This window comes from Leopardus geoffroyi, chromosome A2, assembly GCF_018350155.1.
Source record: "Leopardus geoffroyi isolate Oge1 chromosome A2, O.geoffroyi_Oge1_pat1.0, whole genome shotgun sequence".
Lineage (NCBI taxonomy): Eukaryota > Metazoa > Chordata > Mammalia > Carnivora > Felidae > Leopardus > Leopardus geoffroyi.
The window spans coordinates 136,576,292-136,590,729 of record NC_059331.1 but is presented as its reverse complement, the minus strand read 5'-3'; positions in this window follow the sequence as shown (position 1 = coordinate 136,590,729).

The following is a 14,438-nucleotide window of genomic DNA, read 5'->3' as shown; positions in this document are numbered from 1 at the left end:
GTAAAAGATCTGCATGCTGAAAACTATAGAAAGTTTATGAAGGAAATTTAAGAAGATATAAAGAAATGGGAAAACATTCCATGCTCATGGGTTGGAAGAATAAATATTGTCAAAATGTCAATACTACCCAAAGCTATCTTCACATTCAATGCAATCCCAATCAAAATCGCACCAGCATTCTTCTCGAAGTGAGTTTAAGAGGGCAAGTGGACTGCTGTGTCAATCCAGGCCCACCTACTCCAAAACTTACTCCAAAATTCTTCACAGCTGATGAATGAGCTAAACGTTCACCATCCCTTAATTGGTTAAAAGTATGTTTCCATACTTATTAACATATCAGTCAGTTTTTATTACAATAATGCTGCATAACAAACCAGTGGCTTAAAACCATAATTATTTATTCTTTCTCATATACCTATGACTTGCTTTAAACTTAGCTGATTGAAGCTTGGCTTACCTGGGATAAGACCCATGCTGCAACGTGGGCCCAGGTCTGCTCCACAAGTCTTTTGTCGTGTCTCCTCTGACCACTGGGATACCTGGAGCATGTTCTCATTAATAGGAGTAATGAAGAGGCAATTCTGGACTCTTAAGGTGCAGACTTGGACTTGGCACACTATTCCCACTCATGTTCCATGGGCAAAATAAGCCACATATACAGCTCACCATCAGTGAGATGGGAGAAATATAATTCACTTTTAATGCGAAGGACTGCAATTCTACATGGCAAACAGCATGAACACAGAGAGACAGGGAGGAAGGGGGAATGAAGGATTTTTACACTCTACCATGAGGAGATACGCAGTTAAGAAAATGAGTCCTCTGTATTTTGTAAATTTTCATATAGAGAAAGAAACAGGAAGAAGGCTTGACCTTAATTGAGCAGAGAAATAGAATCTAATGTTCTATTCCTAATTCTTATATACAGAAATATATAGAGCTGAGGGAACAGGTGTGAAAGGTCTCTAGGGCCTTTCATATATATACATGAAGAGCTGAGGGAACAGGTATGAAAGGTCTCTAGGGCCATCATGAATCTACCTACAGAGCTAAGCAGATCAACAAGGAATGCTGTGTTGGAGCATCTATGCTTCTGAGATAGAACTGGCTGACAAGTAAGTATAATATTTATGAGAACAAAAATATCTATTTGAGAATTGAGAATATGTGGAAAACTCAGGATTTATAGAACCCATAGTCTGAAGGATACTTTTAAATGATTTTAAGCCCCCCAAACCTAGAACTTTTGATGCTAAGTTGAAAGGGATCTTAAAGTTTCTCAAGTCTTAATACCCACTCAGTTCTTGAACTCTCTCTGTAACATGCAGCCTCTACTTGAATATTTCCTATTACTATACTTTTCAAATCCATTTTGAATGGCTATCTCTTCCTTGTCCTCATCATTTTAACCCATCACATGTTTCCACACTACTTATGGGTGAGGTAGCAAGTAAAAACCATCAAAAGATGATAAACCCAGGAACACTACCCTCCTTTCCTGGTGATGAAACATTGCTGTGCAGGGCCAGCTTCCTAGGGCCTTGTGCCTACAAGGGCCCTAAACTTGACCTAATACTCTGCTGGTGCCATCTTGAAATTCTTAAAAATTTTTAACAAATGACTCCGTATTTTCACTTTGCACTTTTCATTTTGCACCAGGCTTCACAAATTATGCAGCTGATCTTGATCCTAAGTCATCACCGTCATTATCTATTCCTGAGTTAATTCTCCACCTTCATTCCTGCTTCTCACCATTCCACTGGGGCAACTCCACTCTCTTTCTTACCAGATTTGGTTCCTGCTTGACTCTCTGTTCTTCATGGTCTCTTGATTTCACTGTTACCTGATTTTAGTGGAGAGATTCCCTCAGTCTGCCCCAGCTGGACCAGGCCCTCACTGACACCTTACTTCCTCCCCCAGGGGAGAAAGATTTTGATCTTGCCTCTCACAGCATTCTTCCTTAAGCTGTACTTAGATCTGGCTCCATAATTCCAGTTTTCCCCCTTGGAACTAGGCAAAATAAATCTTTTTGATGTTTCACCTTTTTGAAGCCAGACCCTTGAAAGCAGAATTGAGGAGTCACTTGGTAGGGAGAAACAGTTCAGCTTCAGGGAAGGGCCTGGTGGTGCCTGACCATTGGTGGGAGGTAAGTAGAATGTGCTTAGCCCAGGCTGTCATTACCCTTGTCTTTCACCTCTTAACCATATTACGTCAGCTGCACTGACTTGGTGCCTCATGCTTAAAGTTTGATGTGGTAAATGCCATTTTTAAAAAGCCTTGTCATCCTACTGTTAACAGCTTACATTCAAAACCACAAAACCAGATACTTTGTATTGAAGATCATATCTTCCTCATAAGTGTATAAATTATATAAGCAGATCCTTTAGGTCTATGATGGAAGAGTTCAAACAGGAGAGTTCAATAGTCATTTTGACCATATTTAATTTCAGCCTTTATATTTGATGCCAAATGTTTGAAATAATATTTAGTGCTTGGCTTTTTTCCCCCTGTTTGCAAAAGTAGCCCTTGTTCTTGTAGGAAAGTTAGAAAATAATTTTAATACCACAAAGAAAAAATAAACACTTCCTACAATCCCACCTACTAAAAATAAGTACACTTAACATACAGTTTAATATTTATGTATTTTTTTCTATGAACATACACACATAACATTTAAATACAATCTTACAGGGGCACCTGGGTGGCTCATTTGGTTGAGTGTCCAACTTAGGCTCAGGTCATGATCTCATGGCTCATGAGTTCAAGCTCTTTGTTGGGCTCTGGGCTGCCAGCTCGGAGCCTGGAGTCTGCTTCAGATTCTGTGTCTCCCTCTCTCTCTTTACCCTTCCCCCACTCATACTCTGTCTCTCAAAAATAAATAAACATTAAAAAATTAAAAGAAAATACAATCTTATAAGCATGTTAAAGATACTTACATTTTTATAAGTAGGTTTTATAACTTACTGTTTTTCTTTTAAATTTTCATCAAGAGCAATTTCGAACTTGACAGGCTAATCCAGAAGCACTGACATCTAAAGGCAAGCCCTGACACAACTGTACAATTCTATCAAAAGTGGTCGATTTGGGAGGAAGGAAACTGGCGTGATCAGTCTACTTGGAGTTATGTAGGCCAAAGAATGGGTGATTTGTTTACTGTCTACTAATACTAAATTAAACCCAACAACCGATTGGCATGCTGGTGATGGGTGATTGGAGCCAGGGCTTAGAATTTAAAGCTCTATACTGTTTTAATAAATACTGGGCTATTTTGGATCTTTTAACATCTTTTGGTAAAGTCTAAAGGTTTTGATTTTAAAATAAAGGGTTCATTCAGAAGAGAAGATTTTTATCTTCTTTAATGAGTTGCAAAAACATGCAAAATAACATCCTGAAGCTGTTGAAGTTAAAGTTTCTGAGCCTGAAAGGGTAAGAAAAACCCAGGAGTATTTTGATTCCCCCGGATTTTTTGTTTGATGTGTCTGGAGTTACACATTAAATAACTAAATGCCCTTTCCTTCCCTTTTAAGCATTCATCTTCAAAGATTAAGCAATATATAATTATTTATTCCAGCACTAATTTTTCTGTCTGCCAGTAAAAATCTGTTCATTTAAAAATATGTTTAAAAAGTACCTGAATGCATTATGAATTTAGCGACCATACTTTAATTCTATAACTGCAGATGATAAATCTATATTCAAAGAAGCATTTCTGTAACTGACAGGATAGTAACATGTATAATGCAGGTCTCATGAATACTGATTCTCTCTTGCTAGCTCTCTCTCTCTCTCTCTCTCTCACACACACACACACACACACACACACACACACACACTGCATTTCAAAGTCATTCCTGGAACATTTTCTAAGCTTACATTCACAAGTATCTTTCAAAGAATTAGATGTGTTTATTTCATATAGTGAAAGGGAAATGCAACTTAACATTTGCCTGGTCCCATATATATTCCAAAATTTATTGAGCTTGTTTGTTGTTGTTGTTTGCTTATTTGTTTACAAGCCTTACATTGGTCTTCAAATTTGATTCTTTTAAAGATAAGCATGATACAAGTGGTCTACAACAGACCATCGACAGTACAGGAACTCATGAATTCTGGCAATCCTCTGGGTAATCATAAACCAAACAAAAACAAAAGCTAAAACTCAAAACTTCTGAATATTGACTTTTGTATTCTTGCTTTACTTTATCCGGTTCTATGAAAAATGAGAGAAAACTGAAAAACGTGATAATTAATTCTCTAATCTTGATATTCTCTATTCTTTTCTCCCTGTCCTTTCTTGCGTTAATATAGATTTCTTTGATAAAATAAGAGGTAACATTAAGCTGCTTTCCTCACTGTCTTTCAGATAATGCATTAAAGCTTCCATACTTATTTATTAAATGCATACTGAAAATTTATAGCTACAGATAGTCACCTTGACTTTATGCAACTGTGTAAATTTGGACTAATTTTTAGCCAACATACTGCAGCCACTGTATCTGGATCTGAAGAGTCTGAGTCATTCCTGAAATGCCTTCATAATATTGTGTACTCACTCAGAACATCTCTAGACCTCATTTTGTGGAAGTTAGTTTGGTGGTTTAGCACACAGGTCTGGTCCTAAGGACACCTGGCTTCAAATCTCACCCTTTCTCTTATGTCATTTTGGGCAATTTTCTTAGCTTCTCTCTTCATTTTTTAAATGGAAATAAAATAAATAGAAATAAATGGAAATAAAAATGGTATGCAAATTATTTGGTGGTTATGAGGATTAAATGAAATAATACAATCAAAGTGCTGGGTGCTAATTAAGTGTTCAAAATGTTAGTTTCTATTATTATGACATCATTCCAGATCAGTTTATCAGTGACCTCATTACTTCATAGCCATATTTTATTTTGATCTTACAATACTATTCCCTGGACTTATCAGCCACTATATTTATGAAACTTGCATCTCAGCGACTTTTGACTATACTTGAAAAGCAAATTTACTCTTGATGGCAATTATTTCCTTACATTAAACAAAATGTGAAGAAACAAAACAAAATGTGAAGCCAAATGTGTTTTGAAGAATGACTCAAGTTTACTTTTCTAGTCTAAGTATCTTTAAGAAAGAAATGTGATATTCGGGAGGCAGGAAGTAGATGTCTCCTTCAGCTCCTTCAATCTTGAAGGCATTCATTGAGCATCTGTGCTTTGGCCAGGACTCCAATCTCCTACAGCAGTGTGCAAAACTCCTGGAAGGAGGGGTCCAGGTCTTTTTCAGCATTTCATCCCCAGCATTTAGGGATAATGAAGAGAAAATGTAAGAACTTGTCTTAAAGATATTTTTCTATTCAGACAGAATGAGAAAGCCCCAGCAGTTACTTAGGAATTTTGATGGGGTAGCAAAGGAAACTGGAACAAAGGAGCCATATTGCTGACCTAACTTCTGCAGAGCCTACCCTCTAGGGATGCATCCAAGAGTGGTGATGGACCTCAGTTTCCTGTGACAATGCGTCAGATCTGAGGAGGGCTGGCAATGTGAGAAGTTTGTGATATTGTACAGACTGGCTTAAAAGAGAAATGAACTCACCAAGTTGGCTTCAATTGAACCATGCATCAAGCTAACCTCTTTCTATCAATCCACAAAGATTAATTGAGCACCTCCTAATTGCCCAGCACTGTACAAGACCCTAGGAGAGACAGAAAACAAGTATAACTCTTGGCCATCGTCTTTGGCAATATAAAAGTTTTTTGCCTTTATCTTCCTCTCTCTCGGGGAATTACACTTTCTCCTCACGAACAGGCTTTTCATCAAGTATATCTCTAGTCCACTCGCCTGAATGGCAATAACTCTTCTTTAAACATTCCTATCCTCTCACTCAGTTGTCCTCACATTCCTATCTTTGCACCTGCAAAGTGCCCCTGAGACTTCAGAGCAAAATTCAGTGACTTCCATAGGGAAGAACAGAACAGAAAAATGAAAAGTGCGAATAGAAGAAAAGAGACCACTCAACGCATACATTTATCTACAAGTGTTTTATAATCCATCTCTCTCTGATTTTTAATATTCAACCTGTGCTTTACAATATTGGTTGTATTTATTAACATAATATTTATAAACAAAATTATAGTATAAATTTCATGAACCCTAACATCCAAGCAAATGCTAAGCACGTGGAGAGATCAGAGTAGATTTAGCCATGCCCCCATTACAGAACATTAACAACACTTGGGCTGCGTCACATGCAGTAGCTATAAATGAAATTTGTCTCCAATCTGCATACTTCTAAATCCCCAATTGAGGGCATGTTTAAAAATAAACATGCCGCAGGAAAAATAAGATCAGTATAATAGCAAGAGAAATTAGAGTGGCTATTAGTATATTAATTGAACACCAGATGGAAAAGGAAAACAAATAATAGCATGCCAGTCTCCACAAGAAATGTCTTCTAAACATTTTAGAAGAAATTTTAAAACAACATGTGGTAGTAAGGTGTATGGGTAATATATCTTCAGTTATCCTGAGCTTGCTAGTGACCAAAATAGCTTATGTATTATACCACTACAGGATATGAAGTCAGAAATTGTAGAGAAGTCCACCAGCAATTTAATTGGGAGTGACCTTTACAAATAACAGATACCAAGCTTTTCATATAATTGTTGTTGGTTTAATTATCTGGGAACTACGTGTGTGTGTGTGTGTGTGTGTGTGTGTGTGTGTGTGTGTACGTGTTTGCATGTGCTTATCAAATTCTGTTGTCTTTCTTGCCATGTGAAAATGTCATACACAGTGACCCCAGTGGCCTGGGTGAAGATTAATGCCATTCCAGTGGTCCAGAAGCCTGTGGGTGGCTTTGCTATGGGCTGGCATGTCAAGCAACTTCAGGATGCTTCCTTGAGCTGTCCTTACTGATCCCGCTCACAGTTGAAGCCTGTAAAAGGCAGTGTCTAACAACCCACAATTTAGGAGCTGTTATATAAACTTCTTTTCTGAGAAAGAGAGAGAGAGAGAAAGCCAGCAAGTGAGGGATAGAGGGAGAGAAAGAGAATCCTAACCAGTCTCCATGCCCAGCATGGAGCCCTACATGGGGGTTTATTCCTATGACTGTGAGATCATGACCTGAGCCAAAATCAAGAGTCAGACGCTCAACCGACTGAGCCATGCTGGGGCCCCAGAAGCTATTAAAAATTCCTTGAATTAGTCCAGTTTTAGAAAATGTGCCCAAGTATATAAAAGCGTTTGTTCCCTTGTTCATTTCCATAGGGAATAATTCTTTTCTGATTTTCTCATGTATTGTATTCTAAAATATAAAAAGATTTTTGTGGAATAAAGGACACTCCCTAATGTGTGTCCCTACAGATGTTTTAGCTACGTTAAAACTGACTCTGAAATGTCAAAGTTGATATATTTATTCTTTGTTAAATTCTATTATTCATCAAACTCTCTTGAACACATACAATGTGTCAGATGTCATTGGGCACAAAGTTGGATCTCCTAAGTGAGAGTGAGTCCAGTCACCTTATTCAGTCACTATGATGCAATAGAGTAACAGCAGTAATATGGGTAAGGAAGACATGTTATGGGACCTGGGTGGGAGAACATTTAAGTCTGCCTGGGAAAGTCAAGGAAAACCTCAGGATGTGGCCTTGAAGGTCAAGTATGAATTCTCTCCGGAATGAGAAAAGCTGTTTCAAAAGACAGAAACCAATTGATAAATCCTTAACGTAGTATATATTCATCCATCAGATCTTGCCTTTCCCATTGTCTTCTAGAAATTCATTGTTACCAGAGGCTTCCAAGCTGGATTTAGTATACTCCTAGGATGTCTCTTCACCATCACTCAGTGCTCTCATCACTGTTTTAATTATTTGTTTTTCCATACCCCTTCTAGATAGTACTTCCCTAAGAGTGTCAAAACTACTCATTGTGGAATCCCTAGCCCAATTAATGCCTGGCACGTAGCAGCCACTCATAGAACAAATAATAAACATTTGGGATAACCTAATGCGACATGAATGTAGGGGACATGATAGTCTGAGCCAGGTTGCAGTGGGCCTTAAGTGAGCTTCTAAATGAGGTTACAGATGTTACATACCAGGCAGCAGGGATTCAGTGACTGCTTTGAATGGAGGAATGATGTGGTACCTTTAGTGGCAGGTGGGGTGTGGACTGAAATGGGGAGTGACTGACTGGGAGATGTGTCCTGGATCTCCCTCCCTGAGTGGAACAGATGCATGGATAGATATTAGAATGCACCAACCTGCAACCTGGTTATAGGCTTGGGAGCCGGAAGGGGACAGATTCTTAATAGTAACATCCTGTGGGATTTCTAAGTTCATCACCAAGCCGGCATTGGAATCTAGGTTACTGGGTTCTAGAACATGGAGTGAAGGCATAGGAGGCCAAGAATAGAAGATCAGGAAGTGAAGACCTGAAAGAATTCCCAGTGCTGAGCAGCAAGCAGCCACCACGAATTTTCCCAGATGCAGCTTGCTGTTAAGGGTGGTGAAAGGTAGGTGGGTGGGTAGAGACAAGGGGGAGAAATCAAGAAAGACTTTGGTTCGGGTAAGCTGGTGAGTGTTGGTGGGTTAACAGGTTAGGGATGAAAGGGGGAAGAGCAGCCGCTTGCTAAAGCTGCCATCAGAATGTACAGGGGGAGACAGGAACAGGTGGCAGATAATAAATAGATTTTGTTGACTTCCAGTCGGGGAATTTAGAGGGAAAGCAAGACTTTGCATTGTGTTTTAAAGTTAATCTAAGAGAACCATTTTATTTTACTGCTAAATGTAGCTTTTTATAAGCAAGATCACCTTAACTGTGTTCCTAGTTCTAAGAGAGTCTGTTCAAAACTTTTTATACCAGTTTAGATAATTAAAATCAGGTCAAGGAGGTCTGAGTCAGTGGGTTAAGCATCTACACACTGGTGAGTAAGATCAGCCTCCTAGGGCAAATTGTTTCAACATTAAAATAAAATTTTTTTTATTTAACAAGCATTTTCTATGTAGCCTCCTACAATAAACATTCAGTCTCAAGGCTATAAATCAACAGAACTTGGAACAACCTACACAAAATGTTCAATATAAGAAGATAAGAATAGTCTTAGATCAAAACCAAATTTTATAACGACAAGTTACAGAGTAAGTATAACTTTAAGATATATTTTGTGGTAACTAGAATATAAATATACGCAAATCTTCTCTCTTATCTATCTTTGAAAAAGGCTAGTTGTTAGGCCAGTGCTTTGCATTTTCAAAATTAGTTGCATCAACAGCTTTGTAAACTTTCTGTTAATTTTTTTGCCAAAATTATTATGGCCCAAGGATTTGAATTGGATTTTATTCTGTTTTGTTAATTGGCTTAGTCAAATATATTTGGGGCTTATCATACTCTCCCCATACTGAATGAGATATTCTGTTATTCTATTTCTTTTCTTTTTAGTGTTTTTTTCCCCCTCAGCTTAAAATAGGAGTACTCATTCCTGTGCCAAAGAGTATGAAAAGTCCTAGGAAGAATTTGGCATTTTTTTCCTAGAGTATACATTTTACTTGAGGAACTTGTCAGTTGCAAAATGGGGGAGGCTAATTAATTTAACACATTTTTATATTAAAATAAATATGCTATATTACGCTAGAATAAAAATTCACGTGAATTTATACATATTAAAAAAAGAACAGCACACAAAACTTCAAATAACTTTTAAGCTGGCTGCCAGGATTTTCAGCTTCTCACTCCATCTCTGAGTGAGGTTTCATATTTCTAAAGATGGCCTTGCAGATGGGGCATTATACCCATCACTCTGGGGTGCTGTTCTAAACAGACTTCAAGATGTCATAACAGAATCAAGAGCCCAGAAATAAACCCATGCATTTACAGTCAGCTAATATTTGACAAGGGAGCCAAGAATATTCAATGGAGAAAAGACAGTCTCTTCAATAAATGGTGCTGGGAAAATTAGAAATTTACATGCAAAAAAAAAAAAAAAAAAAAAAAAAGAAAAAAAGAAAAACACCAAAAAAACTATCTTAGATCCCCTCTTACAAAAATCAACTCAAAATGGGTTAAACACTTAAATGTAACACCTAAAACCATAAAACTAAAAGAAAACATAGGGAAAAACTTGACATGGGTCTTGGCATTGATTTGGGTGGATGGGGTGGGGGGTGGGATATGACACCTAAAGCACCAAAAACAAAATAAAAGACAAATAAATAAGATACATCAAACTAAAAAGCTTCTGCATAGCAAAAGAAACAATCCAAAAAATGAAAAGGCATCCTATGGAATAGGGGAAAATATTTGCAGACGACACATCTATTAAGTTAATATCCAAAGTATATAAGAATCTCAAAGAACTCAATAGCAGAAACATAAATAATCTGATTAAAAATGAGCAAAAGGCCTAAATAGACATTTTCCCAAAATACTCAAGTGGCCAACAGACACATAGAAAGGTGCTTATTAACATCATTAATCATTAGGGAAATGCAAATCAAAACCACAATGAGATATCACCTCACACCTGTTAGAATGGCTATCCTCTAAAAGACAAGAGGTAACAAGTACCAGGGAGAATATGCAGGAAAGAACCCTTGCGAACTGTTGGTGGGGAATGTAAAGTAGTACAGACACTATGGAAGGGAAGGTCCTCAGAAAAAAAAAATAAAAGAATTATCATATGATCCAGGTATTCCACTTCTGGGTATATTCAAAAGAAAAGAAGTCACTATCCTGAAGAGATATCTGCACTCCAATGTTCGTTGCAGCATTAGTTATGATAGCCATGACATGTAAACAACCTAAGTGTCCATCAATAAATGAATAAAGAAAATGTAGCATATACATTCAATGAAATACTATTCAACCTTAAAAAAGAAGGAAATCCTGACATTTGCAACAACATAGATGGACTGAGAGGATATTATACTAAGTGAAATAAGAAGGAAAAATGCTCACTTATAAATGGAATCTAAAAAAACCAAACTCATAGAAACAGAGATCAGATTTGTGGTTGCCAGTGGCAGGGAATGGAGGTAGTCAAAAGGCATAAACTTCTAGTTTCAAGATAAGTAAGTTTTGGGGGTGTAATGTATACCATGATGACTATAGTTAAAATACTGTTTTATATTTTTGAAAGTTACTAAGAGAGTGGATCTTAAAAGTTCTCATTGCAAGGAAAAAGTCATCTGTGACTATATAAGGTAATAGATGTCAACTAAACTTATTGTAATAATTTCACAGTATATACATTTACCAAATCATTGTGTTACATACCTGAAACTTATTTAATATTATATATCAATTATATCTGATTAAAACTGGGGGAAAAAGGTATCTAACAGCCCAAAGTCATGCTTCTTTCTGTGTTCACCACCTCATCCCTAACACACCCTCTTCATAGAATCTGAGCACCCATGAATTTACTGTGTTTATCTCACCATGTAGCAATTATTTGCATGTCTCCCCAAAGTGTTAGTACCCTGAGAGCAGGCTTTTCTCTCCTTAATCATTTCTATATCCCTAGCTTTTAGCTCCTGTCACAGACTATTTAATAATGTGTGTTGAAGGAATGGGTGAATACATAAATGCATGAATAAGTCTCAGGAACTGTCCAAGGCAGACCACAGTCCATACACTCACACATGGCTGGTTGATAATGACCATGGGGTTACCTTCATGTTTAGTCTGGGATGGAACTGATCATTTCCATGAGATAATAGACCATAGAGTTACAAGAGGACAAATCTTGTAACCAGGGCAGGAACAAGAAGTGTCTCCTGGGAAATCAAATCTCTGTGCAATAACTGAGGGAATTAGATTTGTTACATTGAAAAAGTGTATGTACAGTAAACTTACTGGGAGAGACCCTGTGAGATCATCCATTCTTCTGACAGCTAAGACAAAAGGGCAGAAAAATAATAAAGTGAAAATAATGTGTTTCAAAGGCTCTGTGTACTGACCACAACTGAATTGATTTCCTACAGTCAACACATGTGTCATTATTCCAGTAACTCATTGGGTCCAAATACATTGCATCATTAAGGTCATAAAAATATTAGACCTTCTTTGCCACATCCCATTTTTATCAGCACCCGGACGTGGTTTGAGAATCTGTGGATTTTTTTAAACTGGTAAAGAATGAATTGACAATGAAAATGAAGTGAATTTTGCACATGGAAGATGAACCTAAACTATGAGACAGGTGACTGTTTCTAAGGTTGAAAGAGGAAAGGATTTCATCCATTCAACAAATATAAATGAGCAAAATAAAATGAGTAATAGGCCAAATAAATATCAAAATATTTGCTTTTAAATAAGGTATCCATTTAAGAAACTTGAAGTTTGAACAACATATACTTTGTCATTTGCCCCTTTATAATAGACATTATATGGTAGGTGTTTAATAAATGACACGGTAGCCACATACCTATAAAGAGGAACATTTTCTCTCTCCAGTCTGCACTTTCCTGGTGTGAGATACAAAATATCAGTGCAATAATAAAGCATTAATTTTCACATTCCTATTGCAAACTTACTTTTTAAACTTAAAAAAAAATGTTTGTTTATTTTTGAGAGAGAGAGAGAGAGAGAGACAGAAAGAGAGGCAGAGAAAGAAAGGGAGACACAGAATCTGAAGCAGGCTCCAGGCTCTGAGCTATCAGCACAGAGCCCAACGTGGGGCTCAAACTCTGAATGACAAGATCATGACCTGAGCCAAAGTCAGACGCCCAACCCACTGAGCCACCCAGGTGCCCCTAAACTTTTTTTAAAAAACATTTTTATTTATATTTGAGAGAGAGAGAGAGAGCACGTGCATGCATGTGGGGGAGGAGCAGAGAGAGAGAGACACAGAATCCAAAGCAGGCTGCAGGCACAGAGCCTGATAGGGGGCTCAAACTCATGAACCATGAGATCATGACCTAGGCCAAAGTTGGACACTTAACTGACTTAGCCACCCAGGACCCCCCCCGCCCCCCCGCCATTGCAAACTTAACATGCAGGCAGTACATACCAGACCACGTGCTCGGTATGTCTTGGTTAGAACTGTATTTTCACCACTTACTAGTAGTATGACCCTTGAGCAATGTACTTAAGCCCAGTATGTCCTCTCTTCCTCATTGAGAAGCATAAGTAATCTGTATATTATCCCACCTGCCTTTCTACAGTTTTTATGATGAAATAGGATGGTCTATATAAAATCCTCAGAGCAGTTCTTAGCACCTGGATATACTCAGTGAAGCAGGCTATTATTTGCCTGTAAACATGGTAGACACCAGAAACATAAGAGTAAATAGATTTTTAAAAATACCTTCATTAGAAGTGGATTTTAAAAACAAATAGACAATATTCTGGAGTGGGAAGTTAAGTCTAGAATGGTTGATCAAAGAGCTTCAGTCCACAAATGAATGAGCATTCATTCTGTCTTCAGCACTGTGGGTGATGGTAAGGAGGATGCACATGGCCTGAAATCTCACTTTTGTCCTGCAAAAATTGACATCTTACTTGGCGGCAACAAGGCAATGACAAATGGAAATAATTAAATAGTAAAAGACTGAAACAAATATTTAAGGCCACAGTAAAAGAAATGTCACAATATAGTACTATATTAAAATAAATAACTGAAATGTATTTTTATAGTCATAACTTTATTAAAAAAAATTTTCACAGTCATAGCTTTTAAAAACCCTGTGTAATTCCAGTGTTGACTTAAATTATTTATATTGTAATGTAACTCAACTATCTACAAATATAAACCATGTATACTCCATATGTTTACAGCTCTTACATAGCTATAAAACCAGAACAAATCTATAAACTAAATACGAAAAAGTAGCAAAAGTCACATATCCCAATTAACAGTCATCAATTGAGTGAGGTAGGTAACACTGTTTTACTGAAACTAAATTGCCATAGATTCTTTTAAGTTTGACATGCTTCTATGATGGTATGCTGAGTGACGACATAGCTCTCCAAGTACTTTTTCTTTTGAAACTAATGGTAATTTTTGTCTGCATGTAGAATACCTTGCTTTCACTTAAGGCAAGAGTATCATTTGCGTATTAAGTCCGCCTATGCGTTTATTAGCTTGTTATGATTAAAGTGGTATTGCTTGAAACCAAACAGTCAGAAACTCAAATGGGCACTGAAAATATAAGGCAATTCTCAGTTATGAGGTATTTATCAGATGATCCAGAGCATGTCTGTAGTTTTTAGATTACCACTGATATGAAACAGACATATATGGTTACCTACAAGTTCTCATAGAGAACTAGTGGTCCTGGAGAATAGGACTGAGGTTGAGAAAGACTTTAACAAACAGTTAATTGCCAGATGAATTTTACAAATAGTAAATAAAAGTGCTATAGAAACTCAGAGAGGAAAGTCAGTTTGTGTTCAGATGTTGAGTGAGGTAGGCTTATGGAAGAGACAAAACCTTGGAATCTAGTTGTTACAGT